Below are 10,020 nucleotides of genomic sequence, written 5' to 3'. Positions count from 1 at the left end.
ATCAAGATGAACAAGAGCAATGAAGAAGAAGAATGTCAGAAAAAAAACATGCATTAGTCTCTACCCGAATTATCTTCGGCTAGACACTCGGGGCCACTCGACGTGGGCATTACCCTTCGGGTAACCAGTATTGCCCTATCTGGTATTGACAAATTGGAGGCCCATGAAGATACCTGAAGGCGAGATGGGCCACTAGGCCGGCGCACTAGAAGATTCCTTGACGGGCAAGACAAGGAAGCAAACAAACAAGGAAAGATTGGATCTAAATTACTGTAAACCTAGTCGTACTCGGTTAGGACCCTTGAGACCTGGCCTCCTATATAAAGGCCAGGAGAGGGGCTGCCGAGGGACGGAATCGATCTTAGCAATCTTAGCCAGAAAAAGCTTAGAGCTAGGTCATCATAGCAATAGCCATCTCGACGAGATCTCAGCCGAACTATTCGGCACCCCATTGTAACCCATTATCATCATAATCAAAAACAGACAGGCAGGACATAAGGGTTTTACCTCATCGAGGGCCCCGAACCTGGGTAAATCGCTCTCCCCGCTTGTCTGTAAACCGATGTCTCGTGTCAGCTTGCAGGATTCCGTCAACCCTAAGCCCCTATCGGAGGGCATTGGCGAGGAGTACCCTCGACAGATAGTATAACCATCGACTGCAGCACTCGCGTATTTTCTCGAGGCTTGGATTGGTTGTTTTTTGTGTGTCATTAACCTTAGCTCTCGTTGAGAGTATTTAATTAATGACACTGTGCGATTGTGTTTTTGGCCAGCGCTCCCGATGGGAGTAAGAGCCAACGACAGGGGCCCCGAACAATTTGTTCGGATGATGAGGCCTGGATCAAGGAAAAAGGTAGAAAATCTGATTAGAATTTTATTCATAATGTAAAAGCGACCTTAAGGGCTGTCGAGTGAATAAAAACAATTGTATCCTATGTATAGAACCGTCGCAACTGTGCGACGTTCCATGGATTCGCAACGTCTTTTCCCGAAGTTGGGTTTTTGAGCCGATATGCTCCTCCTGGTATCACTTCAGTGATGATGTATGGTCCTTCCCATGGAGATTGTAGTTTCAAGGGTCTCTCTTGCTTCAACCGCAATACCATATATTCAACATTAAAGCTTCGACTGCGTATTCGTCGGCTGTGATAATTTCTCAACGCCTCTTTGGTATACTGTTATTCTTGCTAAAGCAATATCTCGAGCTTCGTGAAGGAGGTCCACAGCATCCTGCAGCGCGATGTTGGGAGAAGATTCTGTCTATGTTGTTGATGTCTACGCACACTCCTTTTCCTGTAGACAGTGTTGGGCCTCCAAGAGCAGAGGTTTGTAGAACAACAGCAAGTTTTCCCTTAAGTGGATCACCCAAGGTTTATCGAACTCAAGGAGGAAGAGGTCAAAGATATCCCTCTCAAGCAACCCTGCAATCACGATACAAGAAGTCTCTTGTGTCCCCAACACACCTAATACACTTGTCAGATGTATAGGTGCACTAGTTCGGCGAAGAGATAGTAAAATACAAGTGGTATGAATGAATATGAGCAGTAGTAACGGCGCAGAAAATAGCTTGCTGGCGTGCAGTTGATGGTAGTAATATTGCAGGAAGTAAAGATGCAGTAAAACAGTAAATAAGCGATGATTGCAGTATTTGGAAACAAGGCCTAGGGATCATACTTTCACTAGTGGACACTCTCAACATTGATCACATAATAAAATCACTCTACACTCTCTTGTTGGATGATGAACACCACTAATTGCGTAGGGCTACAAGAGCACCTCAATGCCGGAGTTAACAAGCTCCACAACATTCAATGTTCATATTTAAATAACCTTAGAGTGCATGATAGATCATTGCAATTACACCAAGTACTAACATAGCATGCACACTGTCACCATCACACTATGAAGGAGGAATAGATCACATCAATACTATCATAGCAATAATTAACTTCATAATCTACAAGAGATTACAATCATAACCTACGCCAAGTACTACACGATGCACACACTGTCACCATTACACCGTGGAGGAGGAATAGACTACTTTAATAACATCACCAGAGTAACACATAGATGAATAGTGATACAAAGCTCATATGAATCTCAATCATGTAAGGCAGCTCATGAGATCATTGTATTGAAGTACATAGGAGAGAGATTTAACCACATAGCTACCGGTACAACCCTTAGCCTCGATGGAGAACTACTCCCTCCTCATCGGAGACAGCAGCGTTGATGAATATGGCGGTGGTGTCGATGGAGATGCCTTCCGGGGGCACTTCCCCGTCCCGGCGGCATGCCGGAACAGAGACTCCTGTCCCCCAGATCTTGGCTTCGCGATGGCGGCGGCTCTGGAAGGTTTCTCGTACCGTGGCTTTTCCGTATCGAGGTTTTAGGTAAGGGACCTTTAAATAGGCGAAGAGGCGGAGTCGGAGGGCTGACGAGGCGACGACACAGTAGGGGGGCGCGGCCCACCCCCTGGCCGCGCCGCCCTATCATCTGGGGCCCACAGGGCTCTCCTCTGGTGGCTCTCGGGTGTTCTGGAAGCTTCGTGTGATTCTAAGATGATGGGCGTTGATTTCGTCCAATTCCAAGAATATTTCCTTACTAGGATTTCTGAAACCAAAAACAGCAGAAAACAGGAACTGACACTTCGGCATCTCGTCAATAGGTTAGTTCCGGAAAACGCATAAAATCATCATAAAGTGTGAACAAAACATGTGAGTATCATCATAAAAGTAGCATGGAACATAAGAAATTATAGATACGTTTGAGACGTATCAAGCATCCCCAAGCTTAGTTCCTACTCGCCCTCAAGTAGGTAAACGATAACAAGAATAATTTCTGAAGTGACATGCTACTTACATAATCTTGATCATACTATTGTAAAGCATATGAGATGAATGCAGCGATTCAAAGCAATGGTAAATACAATGAGTAAACAAATGAATCATATAGCAAAGACTTTTCATGAATAGTACTTTCAAGACAAGCATCAATAAGACTTGCATAAGAGTTACTCATAAAGCAATAGATTCAAAGTAAAGGCATTGAAGCAACACAAAGGTAGATATAAGTTTCAGCAGTTGCTTTCAACTTCAACATGTATATCTCATGGATAATTGTCAACACAAAGCAATATAACAAGTGCAATAAGTAAACATGTAAGAATCAATGCACACAGTTGACACAAGTGTTTGCTTCTGGGATAGAAAGAATAGGCAAACTGACTCAACGTAAAAGTAGAAGAATGGCCCTTCGCAGAGGGAAGCAGGGATTAAATCATGTGCTAGAGCTTTTTAAGTTTTGAAATCATATAGAGAGCATAAAAGTAAAGTTTTGAGAGGTGTTTGTTGTTGTCAACGAATGGTAGTGGGCACTCTAACCCCCTTGCCAAACAGACTTTCAAAGAGCGGCTCCCATGAAGGACGTTATCTCTACCAGCAAGGTAGATCATCCCTATTCTCTTTTGTTTACACATGTATTTTAGTTATTTATGGTTGACACTCCTCCCAACCTTTTGCTTACACAAGCCATGGCTAACCGAATCCTCGGGTGCCTTCCAACATTCACATACCATGAAGGAGTGTCTATTTGCAAAATTAAGTTGCTTACTGATGAATCAGAGCAAAACATGTGAAGAGAATTGTTAATGAAGGTTGATTAATTGGGGGCTGGGAACCCCGCGCCAGCTCTTTTTGCAAAATTATTGGATAAGCGGATGAAGCCGGCCACTAGTCCATTGGTGAAAGCTGCCCAACAAGATTGAAAGATAAAACACCACATACTTGCTCATGAGCTATAAAACATTGACACAAATAAGAAGTAATAAAGTTTTGAATTGTTTAAAGGTAGCACATGAAGTATTTGCTTTGAATGGCAGAGAAATACCACATAGTAGGTAGGTATGGTGGACACAAATGGCATAGTGTTTTGGCTCAAGGATTTGGATGCACGAGAAGTATTCCCTCTCAGTACAAGGCTTAGGCTAGCAAGGTTGTTTGAAGCAAACTCAAGTATGAAATGGTGCAGCAAGACTCACATATGAACATATTGTAAACATTATAAGACTTTACATCGTCTTCCTTGTTGTTCAAACACCTTAACCAGAAAATATCTAGACTCTAGAGAAACTAATCATGCAAACCAAATTTTAACAAGCTCTATGTAATTCTTCATTACTAGGTACAAATTACATGATGCAAGAGCTTAAACATGATCTATATGAGCACAACAATTGCCAAGTATCAAATTATTCAAGAAATTGTACCAATTACCACATGTAGCATTTTCTGTTTCCAACCATATAACAATTAACGAAGCAGTTTCAACCTTCGCCATGAACATTAAGAATAAAGCTAAGAACACATGTGTTCATATGCAACAGCGGAGCGTGTCTCTCTCCCACACAAGCATGAATTTATTCAGAGAACGAAAATAACAAAACGAAAAATAAAAGCACACAGACGCTCCAAGTAAAGTACATAAGATGTGACCGAATAAAAATATAGTTTCAAGAGAAGAAACCTGATAATTTGTCAATGAAGAAGGGGATGCCTTGGGCATCCGCAAGCTTAGATGCTTGAGTCTTCTTGAAATATGCAGGGATGAACCAAGGGGGCATCCCCAAGCTTATACTTTTCACTCTTCTTGATCATATTGTATCATCCTCCTCTCTTGACCCTTGAAAACTTCCTCCACACCAAACTCAAAACAAACTCATTAGAGGGTTAGTGCATAATAAAAAATTCACATGTTCAGAGGTGACACAATCATTCTTAACACTTCTGGACATTGCTCAAAGCTACTGGAAGGTAATGGAACAAAGAAATCCATCCAACACAGAAAAGAGGCAATGCGAAATAAAAGGAAGAATCTGTCAAAATAGAACAGTCCGTAAAGACGAATTTTATTGAGGTACCAGACTTGCTCAGATGAAAATGCTCAAATTGAATGAAAGTTGCTTACATATCTGAGGATCATGCACGTAAATTGGAAGATTTTTCTGAGTTACCTACAGAGAATCATACCCAAATTCGTGACAGCAAGAAATCTGTTTCTGTGCAGTAATCCAAATCTAGTATGAACCTTACTATCAAAGACTTTACTTGGCACAAAAAATGCAATAAAATAAAGATAAGGAGAGGTTGCTACAGTAGTAACAACTTCCAAGACTCAAATATAAAACAAAATTGATGTAGTAAAATAAACACATGGGTTATCTCCCAAGAAGTGCTTTCTTTATAGCCATTAAGATGGGCTCAGCAGTTTTAATGATGCACTCTCAAGAAATAGTAGTTGAAGCAAAAGAGAGCATCAAGAAGAAAATTCAAAACAAATTTAAGCCTAACATGCTTCCTATGCATAGGAATCTTGTAAATAAACAAATTCGTGAAGCATAATGCAACAAGCATAGAAAGATAAAACAAGTGCAGCTTCAAGATTTTCAGCAAAAAGAGAGGTGTTTTAGTAACATGAAAATTTCTACAACCATATTTTCCTCTCTCATAATAACTTTCAGTGGCATCATGAACAAACTCAACAATATAAGTATCACATAAAGCATTTTTATTCACATGCATAAAAGTATCATTACTCTCCACATAAGCATAGTCATTCTTATTAATTGTAGTGGGAGCAAATTCAACAAAGTAACTATCATTATCATTCTTATCATCAAATATAGGAGGCATATTGTAATCATAATTAAAATTATCCTCCATAGTAGGCGGCACCAGAAGACCACTATCATTATAATCATCATATATGGGAGGCATATCATAATCAACATAAACTTTCTCCTCAATACCCGGAGGGCTAAAGAGATCATTTTCATCAAAACCGACCTCCCCAAGCTTAGAATTTTCTATATCATTAGCAACAATGGTGTTCAAAGCGTTCATACTAATATCATTGCTACTAGCATGCAAATAAGGTTCCATAGGTTTTTAAATTTTCGCATTAAACCATTCATGTCTTGACTCGGGAAATAGTACAAAAAGCTCACATATGTTTTCCATTATGTCTTACTAGTGTTTAACAAGAAACAAAAAGATGCAATTGCAGGATCTAAAGGAAATAGCTTCGAGCACACACACAACGGCAACAGAAAAGTACTTAGTTACTTGGGACCGGAGTATGAGTGCCTTTTACCTTTCCTCCCCGGCACACTCCTTTTCCTGTAGACAGTGTTGGGCCTCCAAGAGCAGAGGTTTGTAGAACAGCAGCAAGTTTTCCCTTAAGTGGATCACCCAAAGTTTATCGAACTCAGGGAGGAAGAGGTCAAAGATATCCCTCTCAAGCAACCCTGCAATCACGATACAAGAAGTCTCTTGTGTCCCCAACACACCTAATACACTTGTCAGATGTATAGGTGCACTAGTTCGACGAAGAGATAGTAAAATACAAGTGGTATGAATGAATATGAGCAGTAGTAACGAGTGCCGAAAATAGCTTCGTTGAGCGTGCGAGTTGATGGTAGTAATATTGCAGGAAGTAAAGATGCAGATAAAACGAGTAAATAAGCGATGATTGCAGTATTTGGAAACAAGGCCTAGGGATCATACTTTCACTAGTGGACACTCTCAACATTGATCACATAATAAAACCACTCTACACTCTATTGTTGGATGATGAACACCACTAATTGCGTAGGGCTACAAGAGCACCTCAATGCCGGAGTTAACAAGCTCCACAACATTCAATGTTCATATTTAAATAACCTTACGAGTGCATGATAGATCATTGCAATTACACCAAGTACTAACATAGCATGCACACTGTCACCATCACACTATGAAGGAGGAATAGATCACATCAATACTATCATAGCAATAATTAACTTCATAATCTACAAGAGATTACAATCATAACCTACGCCAAGTACTACACGATGCACACACTGTCACCATTACACCGTGGAGGAGGAATAGACTACTTTAATAACATCACCAGAGTAACACATAGATGAATAGTGATACAAAGCTCATATGAATCTCAATCATGTAAGGCAGCTCATGAGATCATTGTATTGAAGTACATAGGAGAGAGATTTAACCACATAGCTACCGGTACAGCCCTTAGCCTCGATGGAGAACTACTCCCTCCTCATGGGAGACAGCAGCGTTGATGAAGATGGTGGTGGTGTCGATGGAGATGCCTTCCGGGGGCACTTCCCCGTCCCGGCGGCTTGCCGGAACAGAGACTCATGTCCCCCAGATCTTGGCTTCGCGATGGCGGCGGCTGCGGAAGGTTTCTCGTACCGTGGCTTTTCCGTATCGAGGTTTTAGGTCGGGGACCTTTAAATAGGCGAAGAGGCGGAGTCGGAGGGCTGACGAGGCGACGACACGGTAGGGGGCGCGGCCCACCCCCGGCCGCGCCGCCCTATCATCCGGGGCCCACAGGGGCCCTCCTCGCAGTGGCTCTCGGGTGTTCGGAAGCTTCGTGTGATTCTAAGATGCTTGGGCGTTGATTTCGTCCAATTCCGAGAATATTTCCTTACTAGGATTTCTGAAACCAAAAACAGCAGAAAACAGGAACTGGCACTTCGGCATCTCGTCAATAGGTTAGTTCCGGAAAACGCATAAAATCATCATAAAGTGAGAACAAAACATGTGAGTATCATCATAAAAGTAGCATGGAACATAAGAAATTATAGATACGTTTGAGACGTATCAGCTGTCACCCGAGGAGCTTCGAACCGAACGTCGGCTGGCAGAACTGCTTCGGCTCCATGTACCAAGAAGAACGGGGTATATTGGGTCGACCTGTTAGGTGTAGTACGCAAACTCCAAAGTACAGATGGTAACTCCTCGACCCAGGCTCCGGCCGCACCCGTAAGGCGTTTCTTGAGGCCATCCCCTATTAAACCGTTGATCCTTTCCACATGGCCGTTGGTCTGTGGGTGGGCCACTGATGCAAATTTCAGTTTGATTCCTCCGTCGTCACAAAATTTTCGAAACTCTTTGGAGTCAAAGTTAGATCCATTGTCTGTGACGATACTGTGAGGCATACCAAATCGACAAGTTATTCCTCTGAAGAATTGAACTGCTGTTTCGGCTTTCTGGTTTCGAACAGGTACTGCCTCAATCCACTTGGTGAATTTGTCGACTGCAACCAATAAGTACGTATGCCCTCCAGGTGACAACCTCAGCAATGGTCCAACTTGGTCGAGTCCCCACTGGGCGAAGGGCCACGCCAAAGGAATTATCATCAGATCTGTCGCAGGGGCGTGCGGTTTTGGTGAGAAACGTTGGCAGGGGTCGCACTTCATGACAAGATCTCGAGCATCCGATGCCGCTGTTGGCCAGTAAAATCCTGCCCTGAAGGCTTTCGCCACAAGGGCCCTGCTTCCTGCGTGATGTCCGCAAGTTCCCTCGTGTATCTCGCGCAACAACGCTTTTCCATCGTCAATGGCAATATATCTTTGGAAGATACCCGAGATGCTACGCTTGTAAAGTTCACCATTTACCACTGTGAAGGCTTTTGATCGTCTGACGATTCGCCTTGCTTCCACCGAATCCTCCGGCAGCTCCTGCTTCGTCAGGTACGCTAGGAATGGTTTGGTCCATAATGGTTCGAGGAGGAGGACTTGTTCCAATGATGGAGGTGGAGATTCTTCGGCGGTTTGTTGCTGGCTTGCTTCCGATTCATCAGCCGACGGTTTTAGGGGTGCCGATGCTTTCTCTTTTATCGATTGTTGAGTGATGACTTCGTAGAACATTCCGTCTGGAATGGGGGAGCACATGGACCCGATATTCGCCAGAGTGTCGGCTTCCTCGTTGCTGGCTCTGCCGATATGTTTGAGCTCGCACCCTTCGAATTTGGCTTCCATATTTTGATACAACTGTCGGTAGGCGATCATGTTGTCACTGACCGCGTCGCATAGATTCATCGACTGCTCTACCACCAGGTTTGAATCACCGTAAATTTCCAGGGGAGTCTCTCCGCATGCCTTTGCCATCTTCATTCCATGCAGCAGCGCTTCATATTCTGCTTCATTGTTGGTTGGCAGGGAGAAATTCATACATAGTATGTACTTCATCTTATCTCCCTGTGGCGATATTAGTATCACCCCTGCTCCTGCGCCTGTGCTCTATTTCGATCGTCGAAGTACATTGTCCACGACCCTGACATGTCGGGTGCTGCTGGCGTTTGTGACTGGATCCAATCTGCCACGAAATCTGGGAGGATTTGGGACTTTATCGCCGTTCAGTTGACATAAGTTATATCGTGCGGTGCTATTTCGATGGCCCATTGAGACACTCGACCCGTGGCCTCTGGGTTAGTCATTATGTTCTTCAATGGTGCTTCACTTACGACAATAATCGGATGCTCCGTGAAACAATGTCGTAGCTTGCGAGCAGACCTCCATACCGCATATGCCAGCTTCTAGTGATGAGGGTACCTCTGCTTTGCAGGCGTGAGTACTTCACTGAGATAGTAAACGGGTCTCTGCACACCGTGGACTCTCCCTGCTTCTTCCCGTTCGACGACTAGTACGCTGGTGAAGACCTGGGCTGTTGCTGCTATGTACATGAGCAGTGTTTCTTTTTCGTGTGGGGTTACGAGGACTGGGGAGGTGGATAAGATTTTCTTCAGATTGTCGAATGATTCCTGCGCCTCATTTGTCCACTTGAATTTTTCTGATTTTTTCATCAAGTTGTAGAAGGGCAAAGCTTTTTCTCCTAGTTTGGCGATGAATCTGCTAAGTGCTGCCAATCGTCCTGCCAGTTGCTGCACTTGGTGCAGATTCTTTGGCGGCTCCATGTTGAGAATAGCTTTGATCTTTAAAGGATTAGCTTCTATCCCTCTAGCTGATATGAAGTAGCCGAGTACTTGTCCCCCTGGCACCCCGAAGAAGCATTTCTTCGGGTTCAGCTTGATTTTGTATCTATCTAGGTTGTCGAAGGTTTCCTATGCGTCACTAAGGTCTGCCGACGTATTGACCGTTTTCTTCGGGTCAGTGGGGTGCACCTGCAGCTTTTTTGTTTCTTTCGCAGCGTCGAATTCGTCATACCT

This window comes from Lolium rigidum, chromosome 3, assembly GCF_022539505.1.
Source record: "Lolium rigidum isolate FL_2022 chromosome 3, APGP_CSIRO_Lrig_0.1, whole genome shotgun sequence".
NCBI lineage: Eukaryota > Viridiplantae > Streptophyta > Magnoliopsida > Poales > Poaceae > Lolium > Lolium rigidum.
The sequence above is the reverse complement of the archived record's forward strand: the minus strand, read 5'-3'. Positions refer to the sequence as shown.